Source organism: Vicugna pacos, chromosome 22 (assembly GCF_048564905.1).
Source record: "Vicugna pacos chromosome 22, VicPac4, whole genome shotgun sequence".
In the NCBI taxonomy this organism is placed as follows: Eukaryota; Metazoa; Chordata; class Mammalia; order Artiodactyla; family Camelidae; genus Vicugna; species Vicugna pacos.
In genome coordinates, this window is record NC_133008.1 from 11,666,619 (window position 1) to 11,686,979 (window position 20,361).

Sequence of the window (20,361 nt, forward strand, 5' to 3'; positions counted from 1 at the left end):
TGTAGCCGCTGCCTCATCACCTACCTTCCGTTGGGCTGGTCCCACTCATTTTCAGTCTAATACCAAATAAAGGGTTGACATTTTTCCCAGTCAAGGTTATCTTGGAATTTATGTTGGAAAGAAGATTCTTATTATGGATATTAATGTGAGCTTTTTTCATCTCTGATTTTATATTTAGGAATCAGTTGCTAATGTTACATAGTATGGATAGAAGATTTAAGCCATTAGAAATGATAGTAATCTTCATTCCTTTGATTTTTGATAGCCCTAATCTATAACACGTCTTTCTTATGGAGCAGTCAGTGCGTTTTATTTTCAAATCTGCTTTTCTTACTATAAATGCAAAGCTTTGGCAACACCTTGCTTGTATTGTACTACTATACCCAGGCAAGTCTTCTAATGAGAATGGTTATTGAGTTTTAATAACTAGTGAAAAGGAACTTTTGCCTTTTTGTTGATGAATTAGTTATCACTCCTGTGGCTTTTGACCAAAACACATTCTTCCCTTGTTGCAAGAAAGCATTTGGTTGATTTTGGTAAGCAACATGATCATATTAATCGGACATGATGATCAATTTGCTGATTTAGTGATTCTCTCATTTTTCCTTACTGCAGACCACCTGAATGGTTTATCTTCATTTGGTGGACCACTGCACCTGATTGTTCCCGCCGCCCCTCACCATCCCTACCCAGCTTTCTGCTTCTGCTTATTGGGCAGTACTAGGCTACCAGCAGGCGCCTCATTATTCACTGGTAGTTCAAGGACCATAGGTTGAGACTTTACTAACGCGTATGTACTTAAAGATGCATGTGTGTTGGCCAAGAACAATCAAGCATGTGTTCATCTTGCATCAGCTACTTTGACTTTCAGGCAGTAAGAATCAAGTTTGGTTTTGAATATATTCCACATATTGAGCTGAGAGGTTAAAGACTGCTGAGTATACACTGAGTATTGTAATGTCATATTTTTGCATGTTTGCAATACAACTTTTAGGAGTTTCCATTATAGGTCTGTTTTTAGAAATGAAATTTCTGTTGAAGGTAGATGTCTAAGAAAAAGAAATATTTACATACGAGTAATTTTATATGCATTTTACTTGTGTTTGGCATCTTAATGGTATACATTTGCTCAAGACTTAATAAGCAATGAATTAGTGACTTTTGGGCTTTCTAATTAATTTCTTATCCTCACAAGAAACCCTTCAGGTATTTTTTTGCATTTATTGTTGTTGGCTTGCAGGTAAAAACAAAGTCAGATTGCTTCTTTGCATTTGTTCAGATACGGGCTATGTGACAAGATCGTCAAAGGGGCAGAGTAGCAAATAATACCAGTCATTTAAGTTATAAATTTGCATCATGATAAACCATCACTTTGAACTCAGGGCAAGCACTTTATTTCTTAGATGAGTTAAGATGGGTCTTCCTGAAACTTTTATAAATAGGCAGCTTCTGTTATTTCTAACTGCCAGCACTTGAAGTTCACTGTAATGGAGATGTAAATAAGGCTTGCTCTGTGATTGTCAGGTAGCCTATAGTCTAATGAAGGAATCATACATTTAAATAATTAGGAAAAATTTTTAAGTCTCTACAGCAATGACAAAAGTATTATGGGAGTTCAAGGAATAGCAGTGTCAGCTTCACTGAAGAATGAGGTGGTACAAGAAGTTGGTCTTGAAAGAGGAGCAGACGAAGACAAGGCAGAAGGGCACTCTGTGCAGAGGAAATTACTTGTCTAGAAACATGGAGAAACATGGTATTTGGGGGAACTGGCAAGAAACTTGTGGATGGGATAGATGAAATGTGTAGTTATTAAGGTGTGTTGTCAGATTTTGGAAGGCATAATTGCCATAATCAATAGACCAAGTTGTATTATAGTTTATGCTAGGTAAGTAGTTTAAAATTTTTTTTTTGTTTTTCTGTGTGCATCTAACAAACTAATTCCCATTTAATGTTGCTTTCTGAGGTTATTTGATAAAAATTTCTGATGTACTAGGTTGTTACAGTCCTTGACAGATTTTTATTCTTTTGTAGTTTTAATGGGATTACTACATATTAAGCATAAAAAATACGTTAAACGTTTTTACATACACGTGTATGTGTTTGTCCTGGATCAGTCATCTCTTGGGTTCTGATTTTCTGGCATGTGTTAAGAGTTGGGCTAAGGTTCTGCAGAACTGCTTGAATTTTAATCTCGGTTGAGAAAAGGCCAGCATTACTTGTGGTACTTTGGGCTCAGTTTCATCTGAAGGAAAAAAATTGTTGAAAAACAGAATGAATTACATCATATTTATCAAGATTATATCAAATTCTTTTTAAAACATTTTGATGACAATTTTCAAACATATTGAAAAATTGAAAGACTCTAGTACAAACACTTAAACACCCTCACTTAGAGTAAACAAATATGTGTGTGTGTATTTATAGATATAGATACATTTGCTATCTGTTTGAAAGTAATACAGACAGTAAAAATAAAGCTGTTCTGCATAACAACAATACCATTATCACTCCTGAGATTAACCATTATTCCCTGAGATCTAGTCCATAATTAGAATCTCTCAACTGTCCTCAAAATGTCTTTTATAACTTTTTTTCAAAATAGGATCTAATCTGCATTAGACATTGCATTGGTTTGTCTCATTAATCTTTTTAAATCTAGAACGTTCCCCCCTCCTTTCTTCTCTAGGACACTGACTTTTTAAAAAGTCTTATATAATGTACCACCATCTGGTTTTGTCTGATTGTTTCCCTGTGGTGTAGTTTTGTGTATATTCTTACAGCCTCTGTATTTTGTTTAGACTGGAAACTAGGTAGCTCTAATTCTAACAGAAAACATATAATTCTTTATATGTTTTCATAGGCTATAGTAGATCCAAAATCCAAACTTTTCCTAGTTCTTTTCTACTAACTTCCAACACTGGGATAATCTTTTATTACTGAAAGTATGAGACTTTTTTTTTTCATTTTTCCACCTGGAAATAATCCTGCCATCCTCTGAACGTCATAGTACTGTTCTTTAGTGCTTACTCTCCTTCTCTTTTTCCCCGAACTTTTTTAAGGAATAATTGACAGATATAATTGTATGTATTTAAGGTGTACAGTATCATGATTTGATATACATTGTGAAACTCTTACCAAGATCACAGTAAGTAACACATTCTTGGTTGTGAGAATCCTTAAGATCGACTCTCAGCAACTTTCAAATATGTGGTATTGTTTATTGACAGTCACCATACTAAACATTAGATCCTCATAACTTAACACTTCTTAAAACTTAAAGTTTGTAGGCCTTTGATCCATACTGCCTTCTCCCATTTTTACAAAAATCTCCTATCATTGGTTATTTTGTACATTACTTATATTCTCAGATGTAAGCTACATTATATCTGGGACAGAGGCTTCATTTCTCTATGATACTTAGGCTCAGTTAACGATTGTGTGAAACACATCTCTGACTTTATAATGGTCATAGGGAGAAAGTAATATTTTCCCAATAGAAACCTTACTTAATTCTAGAACAAGAACTTTGTTAAGTAGTACCATATAATGTAATGAAAAGATCTGAGAGTCAGAATTCTTGAGTTCTGATTCCACCTCTGTTCTTTGTATTTATGACCTTAAATAAGTCACTTGACGTCCTGGCTTCTTAGGTTTTTTTCTCATCTATAAAATGAGCATGTTAGATGAGGTCAGTCGACTCCAACTTTTTAAACAGTTGCATCTTCTTTTTTAGGTATATCTTACATTGAACACTAACATGTCAGTCTCAGTATTTGATTTCTTTTTATTTTGATTGTATAGAGTCACTGCAAAATTAAAAAAAAAATAATTTAGAGTCTTATAAAGTTCTGTAGGAGTTTTTTTTAGAAGTTTGAGTCACTAACACGTCGTCTATACTCAGAACTTAAACACTAACATTCTGTCATGCAGTGTTACGGTATATGTTATGTTTTCACTAAGCATTGTTCAGTTAATTTTTATGATGAGAGCATATACTGAGTAGATGCATCTGAGATTGCTGTGACATTTAATGAAGCCCAGACATCCATGTGCTGTATTAGTGTGCTTACATGAGTGAACATGTATGTGCCTGTATTAATATGGCACATGCAGAGCTGTGGTTTTCCCAGTGGCATAGTTACAGGAAGTTCCTTGAGTTTCATACATGCCGTAGAGATGGCAAGAGAAGCATCATTTCCATGACTCCAACATCAGTTTGACGCAGCAGCATAAGCTAACATGTTTGATTATGGTCTTTATGTTTGAAATTTAACATTTGATGTGTGGTACTTTTTATTATGGTTTTTAAAAATAGCAAAAATATATTTTACAAAATAGTTTAAATTATGTCTGTGGAATTCTGAACGGGTGTTTTGTTCTCTTGAGTTCTTTGGAACCAATTTAAAAAGTAATGTGACTAGATCATAGGAAGAGTTTTTACCTAACATAATTTCAATCAGTTTTCTCTACTCTAAGGATAGGTGTACTATGTTGAGCATTGTATTAGATATTTGGAGTTTCATAGAATTACTGAAAGTTCTTTACTATATTAAGAAATTAACACAATTTAGAGAAATGAAATGCTATCCAAATTAATTTTGATACTAACTTTGAGAGGAAACAAAGATAAAACATTAAAAATAGTGAAGGGATCAAGGAGGTGGTAACTTGTAGCTATACCACTAAGTGTCATCCGGTTATAGGTCTGCAGGTTTGTTCACTCGCTTCCCCTAATTGATTTGCCTTCACCGGAATTAAAAGGGTGAGGAACAACCCCTTGGGTGGTCTTTCTCTTCCAGAGCAACTTTTTGCTTAGAATGTGCTCTGTAAGTTGAATGTGTTTCATTAACAGGTGAACTTCAACTCTCAGTTCATTTGAAGCTGGAAGTACACACTGACGCTGTTAGGCCTTTGCTTCTGCCTACCTGTGACATGGCTTCACTTTTTTCTCTTAGACATAAAATATTCCAACTCTTTGCCTACAATTGGGGCAAACTTGTATTATGTTTAACGTTTAGAATTACAGACAGAAAGGGCTTCATGAAAAAGGGATTGTTGGATGAGATTTTGTTTGAAAGATTTGACTGTGTCTTACGAAGGAGGAACCAGAATCAGATGAGATGCTGAAAAGGACCCGGTCAGTGAGGTCTGGTGTCTGCCATGTCTAATTTTTGCTTATGAAGCGTGTACTAGGTTGAGATGAAACGTAGAAGGACCTGGTCAGTGAGGTCTGGTGTCTGCCACGTCTAATTCTTGCTTATGAAGCGTGTACTAGGTTGAGATGAAACGTAGAAGGGACGTCAGTGGGAGATCTTTGCATCTAGTAAATAAAGCTTAGCTTCAGCCCATTTCAGAGCCTTTGCCTTAATGTAAGTAAATACTTGCTGTGTGGTGCTTTTTATTACATTTCTTAATAGCACGATCTCCCCAATGTTTTATTTTTTTAAGTTGCTTTTGGGAATTGTTTATTTGTTTATTTCCTGTCTTCCCCCACAATATTGTGAGCCCTGTGAGGTCAGAGGCCTTGTCTGATTTCTTTACTGTATCCCTAGTATGTAGTGTAGTTCCTGGTACATATGCATTAAAAAGTTGCTGATTGAATAAATAAGTGAAATAATGAATGAATAATTGTGACTGTTTTATCACTTGGAGAATGAAAAGTTTACTACTTAGCTTTAGTTATTTCATTTGTTTTCTGGGTGAAATTATAGTAATATAAACTATTGTAATATTGTAATGTACAGCTCTTCCCTTAGTTGTACAACAGCCCGTTATCTTTAGAGACTTTTGTTATTATTATTAATCTGGGATAGATTCTTATTTGCCAGTTTGATAAAAGGAGAAGTGATCTAATTTGCTTGTTAAAGTCTCACCACTTATTTTATTTGTGTATTATTTGGTAATCCTTTGCAAACATAGTGGTGATTTGAATTGCTTTGCATATGAAGAGGGTTAATTATTTTTAAAATCCACTGAGCCCAGTGGGATTATGTTAGGCTGTTCTTGAGCTGATTCTGTGCTTATATTAAATGCAGCAAAAATCCAGGTTTCACGTGCAGCCTATAAAGTATTACATTAACAGGGAATAATGAAGACACCCTTTAAGAATTCTCTGAATTTAAGTGTTTGGGGTTTTTTTGAGCAGACATTTTGGGTGATGTTGGAGGAGGGCAAAGTCTGGGGACAGGTTGTAAGCTTTGAGGTCCTTTACTGTTTTCACTCTGGGAGTCAGAACTATTCGTCCTTTATTTTCTAAACCACATTCCTCCATATAAAAACTATAAAGAGTATTGTGTTTTGGGGTGGAAATTTACTCGTAATGCAAATATAACTTTATAACGTGTAATTTTGTAACACACGCCTGATATGAAATATTTAGCAATGCAAATATATTTTACACTTTTTGTCCTGTTTTTACTTAAGATCTTCCTTCCTGACTTTTGTTATTTACCCAACAGATACGTACTAAACATACCTGTGGGACATGCTTGAACTTGTATGTAAACATCTCAACAGAGTCTAGCACAGTGGCTCATAGGTAGTAGAGTCATAATAAATATTTGTTGAATATAGTCAAATAACTTATTGAAGTTATTAAAGTAATGGCTTTTCAGTTGTTTAAAGTTTATGGATATAATTAGTAAATATGTGAGGAGAACCATGATTGCAGTATGTTCTTTGTTGTAATTTTGGTTTTTAAAAAATGTTTACAGTTTCTTTATTCCTACAAGGACCTTTTGACTTTGAGGAAGGCCAATATTAATATTGCCATTTTACAAGGGAGGAAACTGAGGCACAGAGAAGTTTTGATCTGATTAAGGAATAAAAAGAGTAGCCCAAACTGCAAGCTGTCTTCTGTTTTCTAATTCAGTATTCTCTCCACAGATGGTGAGAGTTTTTAGTTGACTTTTCTTTCCCTGCAGCAGAAGTGTGTGTGAGTGTTTTCCTTCGTGGCAGTAAACACAGTTGAGTTGAAGTTAATGAAATGTGGTTCTTAAAGACTCTTGTGTTCACACTCCAAACCGGAGATGGAGGTAGTGAAAAAATGAGGGTGGTAGTTCCCTTTGATCTTAATCAACAAATTATATTGCATCTCACAAGATAGAAATTTTGAACTAAGATCTTAATTGTCTAACCGGATTAAATGGAAAAAAGTGATAGTGTTGCTCATCTTCTTTTGTGCCCCTTAACTGAGTTATCTATTTTTTCATCATTATCTCTGCCTCCTACCCCAGATTGCATGTTTTCAGCTTAAAATTCAGTTTTATTCAAGCTTGACTTGAATTTTGCAGTTGAACTTTGTGGGGAAACAAGTTTCCTTGAGGTCCTTAAAGTATAAGAAAAGAAGACTTTGTCTAATTTTGAGAAGGCTTGATCAATTTTTTTCTAGGCCTTTGCTCTTAAATCACCCTTAGCGAAGTATTAGAATCTCTGTCTGCCTCAAATCAGAAAGTGGTGATTGTCCTCAGGGGTGAGTTGAAGGAGGTTACATGAAAGACCACTCTGATTGGTAGGTATACCTAGCAGTTTAAGGATGGGGATTGGAACCCAGAAGTGTGAATAAGTGTCTGTACTTAAAATATCCACATATGGACATTTGGAACCACCTTCTGGTTTTAGAGCTGATACAAGGAACTGAGATATCTGTCACCTAAAGTGTCTTGTTCAGAAGTGGGGGAGGGGGGACCTATTTTGGTCCCATAATATAGTTTCATTATCAGAGCTTGTGCTTTTTCTGGGAGTCACCAGTAAGTTTCTGCCTTGGACCTCAGTTGCACTGGAAATAATAATTTTAACTTATTGGTGATTAAAAAGCTTTTGGGCCTTTGATCATTGTTGTGTTGCCAAAAATTAACACAGGGCCTGTTGAACAAACCCTTCTGTGAATTTGTTTTTATGTCCCTTGATTTGTGATGATTACATCATATCATGGATAATTCTGTCTTCCTAAGTGACTCAGAGTAGTTTATATGCCCTTTAAATGCTCACAATTTTGAATTGAAAAATTGAGATGTATCACTACATATAACAAGACATAATGAAAAAGGAGCTTGAGGAAACAATAAAATGATACCCGGTATTTCTGGATGACCATTGAATATGATGCTTAAGCTGTAACAAGAGCTCTGAGAATGGAGAAGATTGCTTATCTGTAATAAACTGTGATAAATACTCTTGGAAGCAAGAAGGAAACTATCTTTTTGCATTTGATCCATCATGGGGTAGAAAACAGGTCTTTGTGTGTGTTTATATTTTTTGTTTTCTATATACCGACACTAAATGTACTGACTGGTAATTACAATGTAACTGCATAAGGCAAGCAAATGCCTGAAAAACCTCAGATAATCTTTAACCCTTCTAAGAAGGGAATAATAAATTGGGACAACTTAACATTTCAGTGGTAAAAGTAATAACTATTTCAGTTTGGGACAAGAATGAGTACTAAAAGTCTATGTGTACGAAAGTTTCACTATTTATCAGAGAAGGGGGAAAAAGTTTTCAGGTGAAACATTGAGGGAGATTAAAGGAAAATTAAGATGTAGAATAAAATTCAGTTTCCATTGAGAAATAGTTCCGGTTTAATAATCAGAAGTATAAAGAACATTAGCAAGTTATTTTTATAGTATTTTATAGTAAAATCTTAGAGGGAAATGCTATACAATTTTAAAATAGGAAAGATTGATTAATGGTATTTTTGCATTTACTCCTGATACAATCTAAAAACTACTTGTAACATTGCTAAGCTAAATCAATACCTAGTCAGAAGTTCAGCCTGGAGCACTTATAAGACGACTTCTGCCTTCTTCGTAAGAAGAGAGAATAATTAAAGCTTTTGATTCCTGTACATACACAGTATGTATACAACATAAACACTATACATATACAACATACACATAGATGTAGAGACATACACTATACATATTATATATATTATATATAATCTCTTGTATGAGAATTTGTGTAGGATGAAGTCTTCCTTAATAATTTACGGTCATATTGAAAGCTTTTTAAAGACAAAAATGTTTTAAATGTCAAAAAGCATATTTAAGAAAAATGTATCCTGTGACCTAGCATGAACATATTGGTGTACATTCTTCCAGACTCAGAGTATATGTATGGCTGTCTGTGTAAAAGAGTGAGAGCAAAAATGGGTTCATATGTTTAGAGAGTTGTCACATGCTTTTTGAAGTCACAGCTATGGCTTCTGAAGTTTGACTTTACTGATGTTTTGGCTTTGGGATGTAATGGGAATGTCATTGTTAGCTTTTCATTTGGGGAGGGTTGTCAGTATTTTTGCTAAAATTGACCTGGCTGTTTCAAAAGTTAGGAATTAGTAAAGGCACCACAATGATGTGAGAGATGCTCGTCTCAGGACTTAATGTGAGGAAATGCAGTGTAAACTAGAGCAAAGGAATACCCTGCTATAATTGGGCAAGTTTCTCAAGGCTTTGTTGTGGACAGTTTGCAAGAATGTACTATTTCTTTCTGTTATAGACAGTACTTCCTTCTGAACAGTTCAGTTAAATAAGTTAAAAGTAAAGCTTGGGATTTTGTAATGGTGATAGCCATAGGTACAGTTTAAAAGGGTTAAATGGCATACAAGATACATCTCTTTTCTCATGAATCTAAGCCGTAGGCAATACAGTTTCTAGTAGTTTTCCTGTTACTTTGATTGTATGCATCAATTGTCACTTTCTTTATAACTGATAGAGAATTTGATGTTTGAGTCCCAGTTCTGCATTATGGATTTTGTGGCAAAATCTTGGACAAGCCAAAATATCATTATGTTCCATGGTTCTTTTGAATCTACTCTTCTATTCTTATCTGTTCTTAAAAGCTTTGACTGCACTTAGAAACCCATTCAGGGAGAAGGACTTGGCAAATGAACACAATTTCAAGTAAAGTGTGCTTACCCACATTTTTGCCAGGCTCTTATAAACATTAGAATTTCTTAAAAGCAAAGGAAACTTTTCAGATTGAAAAGGAAAACCTCTCGATTAAAGAACTGTATGGACTGCTAGTGTCTTTCTCAGGAAACACTTAGTATTCATTTTGGCACTGGTCTCAGGCAGGCACCAACATGCTTTTGGTAATTGGTATATGCTGCCTGGGAAATAGTGTGTTGTTTGGGCACTTCAGATCGGTGACAACTTGCTATGCCATCTATGCGCTGGTTCACACCTTTGAAAACTCATGAAACTCCAAGGCCTTAGAGATGAATTGATCATGCATTTTCACTTTGGGAGGGTAAGTGAAGGTCTGGGACCATGTTGAACATTTATTCTGGTAATTCTTAAAACCATGAGGCAGTTTAGTTTTAGTGGCTAAGAATATGAACCTTGGAATGAGTTAGTCTAGGTTTGAATCCAAGCTGTACCATTTAGCTGTATGATCTTTAGGATATTTTTTATATTTATTCATTTAACAAACATTTAGGTATTTTTTTTAATGTGCCAGGTACTGCTCTAATTGTGTAGAAATATAACCTCATTAAATCTTTGTAACAATGCTATGAAATAGATATTATTATTATCATCTCCCTTATCTTCCTCCCCACCTAGTTACTTTTACCTTTTTAAGTTTGTTTCCTCATTTTAAGGTGGAGTTTACACTAGAGTTACTGAGAGGGTTGAGAGGGACAGCATGGGGTACTCTGCACAGTGGCTGGACCACAGTGTGCATTCTCTGTTGACTATTGTTTTTTCTGAGAAAAGCAGCACTTCTGGCAAACACTACCTTCACTCATGATACGATAGAGTAGTAGGGGGTCACTCTCTGAAGGGTTTTCTAAATGCTTACAGGAACCTTCCTTTCTTTTACTGAAGAATTTTGAGTTGGTCAAGGAAAGTCCTGAAGGGTCTAATTGTGTCTAGACACAGTCAGCACCCTTAGGGTATTCTGGGCCAAGTGAAATCTAGGTTAATATCATGGTTGTCCTACCAAATCCAAATCTGTAACTGAGGGATTATCAAAGGGTCACGGGTGGTGATGGTTGTTTTGTTTGTTTTTTAAGTCAGAGTTACAGAAAAGTTGCAAAAACAGTGCAAGTAAGTCCTGATACCCTTTATCAGGATTTCCCCAAAGGTTACATTTAATCACATCTGCTCTATCATACTTTATGTTTACATACATGGGTTTAAATACTTATATTTTCTTGAGCCATTTGATTAAGTTGCACACAGTAAACCCTTTTACCCCTAAATACTTTAGTGTGTATTTTCTAAGAACAAGGATATTCTCTTGTGTAACCACAGTACAGTAATCAAAATCAAGAAATGAACATAAATATAATGCTATATTTACTCTACAGACTTTATTCAGGTTTCACCATTGTCTTCATTAATATTTAAAGAAAATCTTCCAGGATCATGCATTGTGTTTAGTTGTCATATCTCTTTAGTCTGGTTTAATCTGGAACAATTTTGGAGACTTAAGTCTTTCATGACCTTGGCACTTTGAAATAAATGCCAATTATTTTGCAGAGTGTTCATCAGCTGGAATTTGTTTGATGTTTCCTCATGCTTGGATTCCTCCATGATTATGCAGTCTGGGCAGGAATACCATGGAAGTGAGATTGTGTCCTTAGTGCATCTTGTCAGGAGTCATATGATACCGGTTTTTCCCTTTATTGGTGATGTTAACTTTAATCACTTATGGTGCCAGCCAAGTTTCTTCCCTGCAAAGTTACTATTTTTCGCTCTGCAAATACTAAGTATCTAGTAGGAAGTTGATTCTAAGTAAATATTTTGTTTCTTATCAAACAGGCACTAGTTTTAACATCCATTGGTAATTCTTGCCTGAAATAATTATAGTGGTTGTTAAATGGTGGTTTTTCTAATTTTACTGTTTATTTTATATTTATTAATCTGCATTTTAAGGTGAAAAAGAGCTCTCTCATCTTCCCTGTTTGTTTACTTATTTATATTAGTATGGACTCATGGTTTTCTATTTTATTCCATGGGGTATAATCTGTTACTGTTGTTACTTATTTTGATGCTCATATTGTACCAGATTGGCCAGTGGGAGCTCCTCCAAGTTGGCCTCTGTGTTCTTTTGACATGACTTCATTATTTTTTGAACACTTCTTTGTTTTCTGGCATAACAAAATGTCCTAGGCTCATCTTGTATTTTACCCGTGGGATCCCTGGAATCAGCCAGGGACCCCTGGTTCCTTTTAGTGGAGAATGATATTTAGAAGCCAAAATCTATACTCCAGGTATGTTAGGTGCTGTTGGAGTGTCGCTGCCTCTAGGTCCTTTCAGTGGAAAGAACTAGGATATGTATACTTCTCCCCTCTGAGAATACACATAAAATAGTTTGGAATTGCTAATTCATTGTGAAAAACAAAACTGATTAGAGTTCAATATTTGTTTACAATTATTTATGTCTGTAGCCTAAGAGTAAAATTATTAACATCACTGTGTTTAAATACTGGTTTAGGTACAGACCTTCTTGGTATAGTTTGTTAATAAGCATTTGAAATACAGTTAAATTATTTCTAGTTGTGTCCCTTTTTTTTTTAAATTGAAGTATAATTGATTTACAGTGTTGTGTTTGTTTCCAATTGTGTTCCATTTTTAGTCCCCCCTACTCCTTGTTGATTTTGTTTCCTTAAGTATGTGTAATATTAACATAGTTCTAAAAGTTAGAACTAAGTAAAAAAGTATACTCAAAAGAGTGACCTTTATTCATTTCTATCTCTTACGCATCCTTCCATTATTTCCATTCCATTTCCACCCACCCTCTGTAAGTAACCAGTACCATTGGTTTCTGATTTATCCTTCTGTTTTATTTGTACAAATGTATCAACATACTTATCTGCTTTTCTTCCTTCCTTTTTTTTATTGTAGGACTTATTTTGAATAGTGAAAATCTGGTTTCCAACAGAGATGTTTTAGTGTATTTTCTTTCAGTGTATTTTTTGGCCTTACAATGCCTCAACCTGTACCTTCTCAGAATATGTCTGTATAAATACACGGTGATTATACATAATTTGTTTTAGATGTGGTATTTGTTATATAGTCTCATTACTTTATACCATCATGCACAGTGATAACCATGCTCTAATATTTTGAATGTCTCATAGAAGTCCTTGTTGGAAATGAGGCTAGTTTCTTTCCATTGTATATAGTGCAGATATTTAATGATCATCATCATTGCAGATAATTAAATAATATTTTTGTATATTCTCTGTGTAGTTCCAACACGTCAGAACTAAAAAGTTTTGAGATCCCAAAGGATAGTAACTGGTTGTTTTGTTTTGTTTCGTTTTTCCTTGATTGTAGAGAGAATCACACCAATACTTAGAAGATCTGTCTGTCTCTGTCTGTCTCTCTCAACAAGAATGAGAGTTTCTTAGCTTGTCTTCTTGATCTTGAGGGGAAAACTTTCAGTGTGTTTCTTCATTGAGTATGATATTAGCTGTGAGTTCATAAAGACCCTGTATCACGTCACAGAAGTTCCTGTCTATTCCTAGCTTTATGAGTGCTTTATCAGGAAAGAGTGTTCGGTTTTGTCAGGTGATTTTTCTGCAGTCATGGAGATGATCATGTGGGTTTTCCCTTTGTTTTATTAATACAGAATATTACATTGATTTTCTTATACTGAATCAGTGTTGCATTCCTGGGATAAATCCCATTCGGTCATGGTACATAATTTTTTAAATATGCTGTTGGATTCAGCTTGCAAATATTATGTTGAGGGTTTTTGCATCTATCTTCTTAAAGGATATTGATCAATAGTTTTTTTGTATTGTATTTGTCTGGCTTTGGTTAGGAAATGCTGGCTTCATAGAATGAGTTAGAAAGTGTTCCCTCCTCTCCTGTTTTTTGGAAGCATTTGAGGATTTGGTGTTATTTCTTCTTTAAATGTTTGATAAAATGCACCAGTGAAGCCATCTGGTCCTGGGCTTTTCTTTGTTGGGAGGATTTTGATTATTGATTCAGTTTTTTTCACTTGTTTTAAGTCTGTTGAGATTTTCTGTTTCTTAAGTCAGTTTTGGTAATTTTGTGTTTCTAGGAATTTGTCCATTTCATCTAGGTTATTTAATTTGTTAGTGTTCAACATTTCACAGCATTCTAGTATTCTCTTATAATCCATTTTATTTCTTTTTCTTTTTTTAGTTTTAGTTTCAATCCATTTTATTTCTGTAAGGCCAGTAGTAATAATTTGCACTTTCATTTCTGATTTTAATTATTTGCACCGTCTCTCTTCTGTGTTGATATACTGTCTAGATATTCTATCCATTATTGAAAATAGAGTACTGATGTTTCTAACTATTATTGTAGAACTATTTCTTCCTTTAGTTCTGTCAATATTTCCTTCATATATTCTGGGGCTCTGTTGTTAGGTGCATATATGTGTGTAATTGTTGTATAATTGTTATGTCTTCCTGATGAATTGACCCATTTATTATAAATATCCTTTGTCACTAGTAAAAACAAATTTTTTTGTCTTAAAATCTGTTTCATCTGATATAAATATAGCCACACCATTTTTTAATGACTGCTTGCAACGTGTATCTTTTTCTATCCATTTGCTTTCAACGTAAATGTATTTTTCAGTCTTTTAAGTCTCTCTCGTAGACATCGTGTAGTTGGATTGTGGTTTTTTGGTCCATTCTGCAAACCTCAACATTTTGATTGGATTACCTGATATTTATATCTCATATAATTACTGGTAAGGATTTATACCTCCATTTTGCTGTATTTTTCTGTATATCTTTTTTCTTGCATTCCTCCATTAGTACCTTCTTTTGTGTTAAGTAGATATTTTAAGTAGATATTTTATAGTGTATCATTTTCATTCCGTTTTCATTTTTTGAGTCATTTTCCTAGCAGTTGCTCCGGGGATTATAATTAATATTTTAATTTATAGCAGTCTAGTTCTGATTGAAACCAACCTCATTTTAGTAGCATTTAAAAACTGATGCAGCTCCATCCCCTCCCTCCTCCTGTGGGCGGTTACTGATATACCAATTATATTTTTAAGTACTATATGCTCATCAACACAAATTTTTAGTTTTTTAATATAATTGTCTTTAAGATCAAATAGGAAACAGAGATTTACAAGTGAAAAATACTGTATGCTGTCTTTTATATTGATCTATGTGATGTTATTGATGGTCTTTATTTCTTCCTGTTGTATTCAAGTTCCTATCTAGTATCCTTTATTTCAGCCTAAAGACTCCCAATAGTATTTTTTCAGAGCTGGTCTGCTGCCAGCAAATCCCTGTAGTTTTTGTTTATCTGGGGATGTTTTGCTTTCTCTTTAATTTTCAAAGGATACTTTTTTGTAGCTATAGAATTCTTGATTGACACATTCTTCCTTTCATTGCTTTGAATATGTCATCCCACTGCCTTCTGTTTTCCATAGCTTCTGATGAGAAATCGCTGTTTTAACTTTTTGAGGATGCCTTGTATGTGATGAGTTGCCTCTTGTATTTTCAAGATTCTTTATCTTTTAATTCTTGACAACTTAGTTATGATGTGTCTAGGTGGTGATCTCTGAGTTTGTTCAGCTTCTTTCATGTGTAGATTGATGTTTTTCATCAAATAAGAGTTTTCAGCCATTATTTCTTCCAATATTATTTCTACCCCTTTCTCTCCGTTCTTCTAGGACTCCCATTATATGTATATCGGTAATCTTGATAGTGCCCCATTGTCAAGATTTCTTGAGGCTATGTTCATTTTCTTTATTTGTTTTTTCTTTTATGCTCCTCAGAGTAGATCATCTTAGTTGACCTGGCTTTACATTCACTGATTCTCTTTCTCCTGCTGCTCAATTATGCTATTGAGCCTTTCTAGTTATTGTTTTCTTTCATTTGTTACTGTACTTTTCAACTCCGTAATTTAAAAAATAATTTATCTTCATTGAGACTTAATTCTCATTGTTTTAGTTCTTTACACATGATTTTGTTTAGTTCTCTGAACATATTTTAAATAGCTAATTAAAAATTTTTGCTTGGTAAGTCCAGTGTCAGGGCTTCCTCGGTGCTAGTTTCTATTATGTGCAAATGTTCACTGCTCGTGCAGTGAAAAATTGTTTCTGACAATGCCCGCAGGAAAAGGCTATTCGTAATGGGTTATCTCTTAAGTTAGGTCAAATAAGGACAAGCCTTATGAGTAGTATTTTCCAAAGAACTTTCAGATAGGCCAAAAAATGACAGTTTTCTGCAGATGGGGCTTTTAAAGAGTTTAAAGGTTTAGCTCTTTAAAGACCAACCCTGTTTTGGCCCCTCCTGTGGCTGCTGGGCTGGTGGCTTTCGTTGTGATTGCTGTCTGTTGGTTTTCAAGGCTACCCTGGAGCTGTGGAGAGGAAGATGGGTTTAGATCATGCGAAAACACCACATGCAGTTTTTTTTTTAACCAAAATTCAGCTATTTATTTTTGAATAAGAAGTAATAAATGCCCCCTGAATTGTTGCAAGTCTTTGATTAATTTCTAAAGTACTAAATAAGTTTATTTTGACAGTTTTTGCCAGTGTTCTTTCTCATTACATTTATGGAGGAGAACTTTGAAAGTCCTTACTCTACCTTCCCAATGATATTGCTCAATTTTTTAAGGAGATATGAATGATTTTAAATGTCTTTTATATTTATCCATGTAGTTATCCATTTCTGGTGCTCCCTGTTCCTTATGTAGATTCAGATTTCCATCTGTTATCATTTTGTTTCCGCCCAAAGGACTTTTAATATTTCCTGTGGTGCAGATGATGAATTCTTTCAACCTTATATGACTGGTAAGGTGTTTATGTCATCTCTGCATGTATGTTTATGAGGCATATTTGTCGATAGTTTTCTTATATTTGATTTTGTTATCAGTGCACTTGCACCTTAAAAATTGAGTTGGGTAGTGTTCCCTTCTGTTTTGTTTTCCAAAAATGATTGTGGGTAATTAATATCATCTCTTCCTTATATTTTGGTATAATTCAATAATGAAACCATCTGGACCTGAAGTTTTCTTTGTTGGGGAGTTTTTAAAGATGAATACACTATCTTTCGTATATACACTGGTATATACAGAACTAATTGAATTATCCTTTTCCTCGTGAGTGGATATTCCTTTGATACACAGTTAGAGTAATTTATTTTTGCATTCAGTTTTGGGTTTGCTTCTTCCTTATTTGATTTTGTTTTGAACATGTAAAACATTTAAAAATTTTCAAAAGTCAAATCTATATAAATAGCTATACTCAGAAGTCTTGCTCCCATCTCTGTCCCTTCTATCCCATGGCCCTTAACCATTTTCCTTAGTTTCTGGCTTAATCCTTTCAGTGTGTGTACTTTTTTGGTTTGTTTTTAAAATATATATATATTTCCTAAACAAAATGTACCACTATATATGTACTATTCTGTATCTTGCTTTTATTTTACTTTTAAATTCTGGAAATCTCTCCACTTTAGTTAATAGGGCTTTTCCTTATTCCTTACAGTTGCCTTGTACTTCATTGTATGGATGTACCATAGTATCTTCTTTAGATTATTTCTAATACAAATAAGCCTATGGGAAGTAACCTTTTATGTTTCATATTTACGGAAGTGTATGTTGAAAGTAGAATCCTGAAACGGGTTGCTGAATCAATGGGTTAAGGAATAAGTGATTTTGTTAGGTACTGCCAGATTCCTTCTCCATCCAAGAATCTTAGGTAGTAATTCTATGGATCATAGGCTCCTACCACGGATGTAGGAGAGTCTCTATGTCTCCACAAGTCAGTAGCATACTGTTTTGTCAAATTCCTGGATTATTGCCTAAGAGCCAAAGAGATAATTCTAGTGTAGTTTTCACTTTTCTGTCTCTTATCACTGAGGTTAGAAGTTCCATAAGTCATTTCATTTTTTTTCCCTTTGAACTGTATGTTCATGTCTGTTGCTCATTTTTCTGTCGTAGAGTTTTTGCGTTTTTTAATTTGTTCCTAAAAATTTTTAATATGAGGGAAATAGCCCCTTGTGATACAAAACTGAAAATATTTTCTCAAGGACTGTCATTTGCATTTTGACTCTTCTTATCCCCCATACAAAAATTTATATAAGGTTATCAATCTTTTTTCATTGTTTCTGGAAAAGCATTCACTTTTCCTAGGTCATAGAGAAACTTGTCTTTATTTTTATTCTAGTACTTGTAGTATTTTAATTTTTACAAACCTTTTGAACACTGGAATTTGACACAACATTGTAAAATGATTATAAATCAATAAAAAATGTTAAAACAATTTTTTTACAAACCTTAGATTCATGTAGAGTTTATTCTGGTGTGCAGTTTAAAGTATTGGCCCAATTTTATCTTTTTCTAAATAGCTATCCAGTTCCAGTGCTGTTTATTAAAATACCCATTTTTATCTCCCAGTGGTTTAAGATAAAAACCTTTATCATATACTGAATATCCATTGCATATATAAATTTTTTCGTGAACTTTATTCTGTTCCACTGGCCTGAATATTTTTGTGCTTTACACGCTTTTAATTGTAACAACTTTATTATATGCTTTAATATTTGTAAGACTTAACTCCCTTGTTGTGTGTTTTTTTTTTTTTTAGGATTCTCTTAACTGTTCCTCCTTATTTATTTTTCCATATGTATTTTAGAATCAATTAATCTAGCTTCAGAAAAAGTTTTTCACTCACTTTCACTGTTGGTGAGAATATAAACTGATGCAGCCACTGTGGAAAACAGTATAGGAGTTTCTCAAAAAACTAAAAACAGAACTACCATATGACACAGCAATTCCATTCCTGGATATGTATCTGAAAAAAATGAAAACACCAATTCAAAAAGATACATGCACCCCAGTGTTCATAACAGCATTGTTTATAATAGCCAAGATAAGAAAGCAGCCTAAGTGTCTATCAACAGATGAATGAATAAAGATGTGGTATATATGTACAGTGGGATACTACTCAGCCATAAAAAGAATGGAATTTTGCCATTTGCAACAACATGGATGGACTTGGAGGTTATGCTAAGTGAAATAAGTCAGACAAATACTGTAAATCACTTATATGGAATCTATAAAATAAAATGAACTAGTGAATATAACAAAAAAGAAACAGACTCACAGATACAGAGAACAAACTAGTAGTTTACCTATGGGAGGGGGGACAACATAGGGGTAGAGAATTAAGAAGTCCAAACTATTGTGTATATAGTAAATAAGCTACAAGCGTGTATTGTACAACACAGGGAACATAACTAATATTTTATAACTATAAATAATAACCTTTAAAAATTGTGAATCATTATGTTGTATCCTTGTAACTTTTATAATATTGTGCATCAACTACACCTCCAATAAAAATTTTTTAAAATTCCAGTTAAAAAATTACTTTCACCGGAGTCATGTTAAATATAGATACTAACTTTGGAAGAATTGATATCTTTATAATGTTGAAGTCCAAGTACAAGAGACGTCTTCATTTTGTTCGAGTCTACTTTTGCATCTTTCAGGAGTTTAGAAAAACTTTTCTAGGGTGTTGCATTCCAAATATTATCTTTTATATTTCCTTTATAAACAGGACCTTTTCATCCATTGCATCTTACAGCCAGATACTTTATGTATATGAGAAGGCCTACATTTTATATCCCTGCTACTATATTGATTTCTCCTATTTCATTTTAAAATTGATTTTCTTGTATTTTTCAGTCATACCATCATATCGTCTGCAATTAGAGATGGTTTTCTTCCTTTCTGGTTCTTAGAGTTCTGTTTTGTTTTGTCTGATTGTGCTGCCTAGCATCTGAAATAGAATGTTAAATAGTAATGGAAATAGTGGGTGTCCTCGGCTTGTGTGTGCTTCCCTCCCCAAAACTACCCGTAAACTGACAGAAGAAAAAGTCCCTGTATTCTGAAGAACATAACTCTAGATGAAGCTATCCCCCCGCCCTTCCACCTAGTAGAATGAACCATCTGAAAGTTTATTACTTAAAAGGTGCAGTGTACTGGTGTTTGGTAACCATATTCTTAGTCCCAGTTTTATGTAACACTACCCTTCTCAGTGAAGTTGTTTTGCGTGTGTTTATGGGGTTTAATTGTGTGCTTTTATACATGTTTAATAAGACTCACCCATTAAAAAAGTCGTTGAAATACTGTGCTGCGGTTAGGCTCTCCTGTTGCCTGTTTGTACGCTCAGGCGATTGGTAAGTAGACTTAGACTCTAAGAAGCAGCGCCAGGAAGTCTCTGTGAGGTCATTGTGTTCATTTTTTTCCTCTCAGTAAAGGTAGCTCAAGCAACATTAGAAATTATATATATGTGCCTCTAAAATTAGCCTCTAATTGCTTAATTTTTATAAACTTCAGGATGGAGGCATAATCAAAGTTCTCATTTCTACTTATTATAAAATTGTAGCGTAAAAAATGGTGTATCTTA

General features: G+C 34.1%; 1 protein-coding gene and 1 long non-coding RNA gene across 5 annotated transcripts in view; one reads left to right on the forward strand and one right to left on the reverse strand.

Annotated features, from left to right (window-relative positions):
• UBTD2 (ubiquitin domain containing 2) overlaps positions 1-20,361 on the forward strand; it is a 40,195-nt gene that overhangs the window by 6,863 nt on the left and 12,971 nt on the right. The window lies entirely within an intron of this gene.
• Positions 16,243-20,300, reverse strand: LOC140688419 (uncharacterized). The gene is made up of 3 exons (XR_012063097.1): positions 20,058-20,300; positions 18,622-18,741; positions 16,243-16,307 (listed from the first exon to the last, which is right to left on the reverse strand). It is a non-coding gene; the product is annotated as an uncharacterized lncRNA (long non-coding RNA).